At 49.6% G+C, this 5,135-nt stretch overlaps 1 long non-coding RNA gene across 1 annotated transcript; it reads right to left on the bottom strand.

Annotated features, from left to right (window-relative positions):
* Positions 1 to 2,191: 2,191 nt before the first annotated feature.
* Positions 2,192 to 2,927, bottom strand: LOC121870546. Its single transcript, XR_006089725.1, has 3 exons — positions 2,877 to 2,927; positions 2,640 to 2,666; positions 2,192 to 2,314 (listed from the first exon to the last, which is right to left on the bottom strand). It is a non-coding gene; the product is annotated as an uncharacterized LOC121870546 (long non-coding RNA).
* Between the last annotated feature and the right edge of the window lie 2,208 nt (positions 2,928 to 5,135).

Genomic DNA, 5,135 nt, shown 5'->3' with positions numbered 1-5,135 from the left:
CTCCTCTCTCTCCTTGTTGTCTTCGTTACATCCTCCAATATTTAATTATCCTCCTCGCCATGCTTCGTTTCTGTTCACCTTCCTAATTATCACCTTAAACAACCATGTTAGTTTATTCACATGATCACTGTCCTATCCCCTTCCTCCCTTCCATTTTCCTCCTCTTCTCCTTCTTTTCTTCTCCTTCCCTTCCTTCTTCTTCTCCCCTTCCTTTCTTCTCCTTCCTTCTTCTCCTTCTTCTCCCCCCTTCCTTTCTCCTATGATAATCCAGCAGTGTCTCTCTCTCAGTTTTTCACCTTCCTAGTTAGCAGTTAGTCTCTCACCCTCCTAGTTAGCAGTTAGTCTCTCACCCTCCTAGTTAGCAATTGACTCTCACCCTCCTAGTGACAGTTAGCTCTCACCCTCCTAGTTGTAGTCTCTCACCCTCTGGTGCCCAGTTAGTCTCTCACCCTCCTAGTTACCAGTTAGTCTCTCACCCTCCTGGTGCAGTTAGTCTCTCACCCTCCTGGTGCAGTTGGTCTCTCACCCTCCGGTAGCATTGGTCTCTCCCTCTGTTAGCAGTTAGTCTCTCCCCTCTAGTTAGCAATAAGTCTCTCACCCTCCTGGTGCCTAAGTCTCACCCTCCCAGTGCAGTGTCTCTCACCCCCCAGTGCTGGTGGTCTCTACCTCTAGTGCGTGGTCTCACCTCCCGTTAGCAGTTGGTCTCTCACCTCCTGGTGATTGTTTCACCTCCCGGTGCATTGGTCTCTCACACCCTAGTGAGGTGTCTCTCCCCTCCTAGAGCGGTAGTCTCTCACCCTCCTGGTGCAGTTGTCTCTCACCCTCTGTGCTGAAGTCTCTCACCCTCCCAGTTAGCAGTAAGTCTCCTCACTCCCAGTTAGCAGTAAGTCTCTCACCCTCCCAGTTAGCAGTTAGTCTCTCACCTCCTAGTTAGCAGTTAGTCTCTCACCCTCCCAGTTAGCAATTAGTCTCTCACCCTCCTAGTTAGCAGTTAGTCTTTCACCTCCCAGTTAGCAGTTTGTCTCTCACCTCCTAGTTGAGCAGTTAGTCTCTCACCTCCTAGTTAGCAGTTAGTCTCTCACCTCCTAGTTAGCAGTTAGTCTCTCACCCTCCACAGCAGTTAGTCTCTACCCTCCCAGTTAGCAGTAAGTCTCTCACCTCCCAGTTAGCAGTTAGTCTCTCACCTCCTCAGTTAGCAGTTAGTCTTCACCCTCCCAGTTAGCAGTTGGTCTCTCACCTCCTAGTTAGGCAGTTAGTCTCACCCTCCCAGTTAGCAGTTAGTCTCTCTCACCCTCCTAGTTAGCAGTTAGTCTCTCACCCTCCCAGTTAGCAGTTTGTCTCTCTCACCTCCTAGTTAGCAGTTGGTCTCTCACCTCCTAGTTAGCAGTTAGTCTCTCACCTCCTAGTTAGCAGTTAGTCTCTCACCCTCCCAGATAGCAGTTAGCCTCACCTCCCAGTTAGCAGTAAGTCTCTCACCTCCCAGTTAGCAGTAAGTCTCTCACCTCCTAGTTAGCAGTTAGTCTCTCACCCTCCTAGCTAGCAGTTTGTCTCTCACCTCCTAGTTAGCAGTTAGCCTCTCACCCTCCCAGTTAGCAGTTGGTCTCTCACCCTCCTAGTTAGCAGTTAGTCTCTCTCCCTCCTAGTTACAGTTAGTCTCTCACCTCCTAGTTAGCAGTTAGTCTCTCACCTCCCAGTTAGCAGTTAGTCTCACCTCCTAGTTAGCAGTTAGTCTCTCTCACTCCTAGTTAGCACAGTCTGTCTCTCACCTCCCAGTTAGCAGTTAGTCTCTCACCTCCTAGTTAGCAGTTAGTCTCTCTCACTCCTAGTTAGCAGTTAGTCTCTAACCCTCCCAGTTAGCAGTTAGTCTCTCACACCCTAGTTAGCAGTTAGTCTCTCACCTCCTAGTTAGCAGTAAGTCTCCCTCCTAGTTAGCAAGTATCCTCACCCTCCTAGTTAGCAGTTAGTCTCACCCTCCAGTAGCAGTAGGTCTCTCACCTCCTAGTTAGCAGTTAGTCTCTCTCACTCCTAGTTAGCAGTTAGTCTCTCACCCCTCCTAGTTAGCAGTTAGTCTCTCTCACTCCTAGTTAGCAGTTAGTCTCTCACCTCCCAGTTAGAGTTAGTCTCTCTCACCCTCCTAGTTAGCAGTTAGTCTCTCACCCTCCTAGTTAGCAAAGTCTCTCACCTCCTAGTTAGCAGTTAGTCTCTCACCTCCCAGTTAGCAGTTAGTCTCTCACCCTCCTAGTTAGCAGTAAGTCTCTCACCCTCCCAGTTAGCAGTAAGTTTCTCACCTCCTAGTTAGCAGTTAGTCTCTCACCTCTAGTTAGCAGTTAGTCTCTCACCCTCCTAGTTAGCAGTTAGTCTCACCTCCTAACTAGCAGTCAGTCTCTCTCACTCTCACCTCTAGCTAGCAGTTAGTCTTACCTCCCAGCTAGCAGTTAGTCCTCTCACCCTCCTGGCTAGCAGTTCTCTCACCGCGCTGGCTAGCAGTTAGTCTCTCAACCCCTCCTAGCAGTTAGTCTATCACTATCTCACCTCCTAGTTAGCAGTCAGTCTCACCCTCCTGGCTAGTAGTTAGTCTCTCACCGTCCTGGCTAGCAGTTAGTCTCTCACCGTCCTGGCTACAGCAGTTAGTCTCTCACCCTCCTAGTTAGCAGTTAGTCTCTCACCTCCCAGTTAGCAGTTAGTCTCTCACCTCCTAGTTAGCAGTCTCTCTCACTCCTAGTTAGCAGTCTGTCTCTCACCCTCGCAGTTAGCAGTTAGTCTCTCACCCTCCGAGTTAGCAGTTAGTCTCTCTCACTCCTAGTTAGCAGTTAGTCTCTAACCCTCCCAGTTAGCAGTTAGTCTCTCTCACTCCTAGTTAGCAGTTAGTCTCTAACCCTCCCAGTTAGCAGTTAGTCTCTCACACTCCTAGTTAGCAGTTAGTCTCTCACACTTAGTTAGCAGTAAGTCTCACCTCCTAGTTAGCAGTTAGTCTCACCCTCCTGTTAGCAGTAAGTCTCTCACCTCCTAGGGTTAGCAGTTAGTCCTCACCCTCCTAGTTAGCAGTTAATCTCTCTCTCACCCTCAGTTACCAGTTAGTCTCTCACCCTCCCAGTTAGCAGTTAGTCTCTCACCTCCTAGTAGTTAGTCTCACCTCCCAGTTAGCAGTTAGTCTCTCACCCTCCTAGTTAACAGTTAGTCTCTCACCCTCCTAGTAAGCAATAGCTCTCACCTCCTAGTTAGCAGTTAGTCTCTCCCTCCCAGTTAGCAGTTAGCTCTCACCCTCCTAGTTAGCAGGTCTCTCAACCTCCTAGTTAGCAGCAGTTAGCTCTCACCCTACTGAGCAGTTAGTCTCACCTCCCAGTTAGCAGTTAGTCTCTCACCTCCCAGTTGTAGCAGTGCAAGTCTCACCCTCCCAGTTAGCAGTTAGTCTCTCACCTTCCCAGTTCACAGTTAGTCTCTCACCTCTATTAGCAAGTTAGTCTCTCACCCTCCTCCAGTGGTGTTGCCTCACCTCCTAGCTAGCAGTTAGTCTCTCACCCTCTTGGCCAGTAGTTAGTCTCCACCGCCCTGGCTAGCAAAGGTCTTCAACTCCTCCTAGCAGTTGGCTCATCACTATCTCACCTCCCAGTTAGCAGTCAGTCTCTCACCTCCTGGCTAGTAGTAGTTAGTCTCTCACCGTCCTGGCTAGCAAGGTCTCTCACCGTCCTGGTTAGCAGTTAGTCTCTCACCCCTGCTAGTTAGCAGTTAGTCTCACCCTCCCAGTTAGCAGACGATTAGTCTCTCACCTCCTAGTTAGCAGTTGTCTCTCTCACCTAGTTAGCAGTTTGTCTCTCACCTCCCAGGTTACAGTTAGTCTCTCACCCTCCCAGTTAGCAGTTAGTCTCTCAACCTCCTAGTTAGCAGTTAGCCTCACCTCCCAGTTAGCAGCTAGTCTCTCACCTCCCAGTTAGCAGTTAGTCTCACCCTCTCAGCAGTTAGTCTCAACCTCCTAGTTAGCAGTTAGTCTCTCTCACTCCTAGTTAGCAGTCCGTCTCTCACCTCCCCAGTTAGCAGTTAGTCTCTCACCTCCTAGTTAGCAGTTAGTCTCTCTCACCCTAGTTAGCAGTTAGTCTCTAACCCTCCCAGCAGTTAGCCTCACACCTCCTAGTTAGCAGTTAGTCTCTCACCTCCTAGTTAGCAGGCCTCACCTCCGGAGTTAGCAGTAAGTATCTCACCTCCTAGTTAGCAGTTAGTCTCTCACCCTCCTAGTTAGCAGTAAGTCTCTCACCCTCCTAGTTAGCAGATAGTCTCACCCTCCTGTTAGCAGTTAGTCTCACCCTAGTTAGCAGTTGTCTCTCACCCTCCTAGTTAGCAGGTTAGTCTCTAACCCTAGTTAGCAGTTAGCCCCCTCCCAGTTAGCAGTTAGTCTCACCCTCCTAGTTAGCAGTTAGTCTCACCCCTAGTTAGCAATAAGCTCTCTCACCCTCCTAGTTAGCAGTTAGTCCTCACCCTCCCAGTTAGCAGTTAGTCTCACCCTCCTAGTTAGCAGTAAGTCTCTCACCTCCTAGTTCAGCAGTAAGTCTCACCCTCCTAGTTAGCAAGTTGTCCTCACCTCCCAGTTAGCAGTTGGTCTCACCCCCAGTTAGGAGTTAGTCTCTCACCTCCTAATCCACAGTCAGTCAGTCTCACTCACCCTCTAGCTAGCAGTTAGTCTCTTACCTCCTAGCCTAGCAGTTAGTCTCTCACACCCTGGCTAGCATAGTCTCTCACCGCGTTGGCTAGCAGTTAGTCTCTCAATCTCCTCGCAAGCAGTTAGTCTATCACTATCTCACCCTCCCAGTTAGCAAGCAGTCAGTCTCACCCTCCTGGCTAGTAGTTAGTCTCACCGTCCTGGCTAGCAGTTAGTCTCTCACCGTCCTGGCTAGCAGTTAGTCTCACCCTCCTAGTTAGCAGTTAGTCTCTCACCTCCCAGTTAGCAGTTAGTCTCTCACCTCCTAGTTAGCAGTTAGTCTTCACTCCTAGTTAGCAGTTCGTCTCTCACCTCGCAGTTAGCAGTTAGTCTCTCACCTCCGAGTTAGCAGTTAGTCTCTCTCACTCCTAGTTAGCTAGTTAGTCTCTAACCTCCCAGTTAGCAGTTAGTCTCTCACACTCCTAGTTAGCAGGTTAGTCTCTCA

Source organism: Homarus americanus, unplaced genomic scaffold, assembly GCF_018991925.1.
Source record: "Homarus americanus isolate GMGI-L3 unplaced genomic scaffold, GMGI_Hamer_2.0 scaffold56333, whole genome shotgun sequence".
Lineage (NCBI taxonomy): Eukaryota > Metazoa > Arthropoda > Malacostraca > Decapoda > Nephropidae > Homarus > Homarus americanus.
Note: the sequence above shows the minus strand (reverse complement) of the source record. Positions and strands in the feature narration are given on the sequence as shown.